Genomic DNA, 907 nt, shown 5'->3' with positions numbered 1-907 from the left:
GGGGCTGCTGAGGCAGGAGAATCACTTGAACCTGGAAGGAAGAGGTTGCAGTGCGCCGAGATCGTGTTACTGCACTCCAACCTGGGCAACAGAGTGAGACTTTTTTATTTTATAAAAATAAAATAGGCCAGGCAGGGTGGCTTACGCCTGTAATCCTAGCACTTTGGGAGGATTGCCTGAGCTCAGGAGTTCGCGACCAGCCTGGGCAACACAGTGAAACCCCATCTCTACTAAAATACAAAAAATTAGCCAGGCAGGGCGGCATGCGCCTGTAGTCCCAGCTACTCGGGAGGCTGAGGTAGGAGAATTGCTTGAACCTGGAAGGCGGAGGTTGCAGTGAGCCGAGATCACGCCACTGAGCTCCAGCCTGGGCAACAGAGCAAGATTCTGTCTCAAAACAAATAAATAAATAAAATAAAATAAAAACGGCCCTCTGAAAATAGTGTGTTTTGTTAATTTGCTTTGCTTTTGTTGGTTGGTTTAATCTCTGTACATCCTCCATTGAGATTCTAGTACCTCAGCGTGGAGAAAATGGATACACCTATCACAAGGAAAGCTGCCAATACATTCCTAGGAAAGACAAGCCCCATTGCTGAGCTTTCTGCCTGAGACTATCACAAACCTCCAGTGAAACCTAAAATAATTTGAGATTTGTTGTGCCTTTTTTTTTGAGACATGGTCTGACTCTGTCACCATGGTCCCACTCTGTCACAGGCACCACTCTGTGGTGCGATCTTGGCTCACTGCAGCCTCAACATCCCACCTCAGCCTCCCGAGTACCTGCCACTACAGGCATGAACCACTGTGTCCAGCTAATTTTGTTTACTTTTTGTAGAGACAGGGTCTCACTATGATGCCCAGGCTAGTCTCAAATTTCTGGGCTCGAGCAATCCTCCTGCATCAGCCT

This window comes from Nomascus leucogenys, chromosome 10 (assembly GCF_006542625.1).
Source record: "Nomascus leucogenys isolate Asia chromosome 10, Asia_NLE_v1, whole genome shotgun sequence".
Lineage (NCBI taxonomy): Eukaryota > Metazoa > Chordata > Mammalia > Primates > Hylobatidae > Nomascus > Nomascus leucogenys.
The sequence above is the reverse complement of the archived record's forward strand: the minus strand, read 5'-3'. Positions refer to the sequence as shown.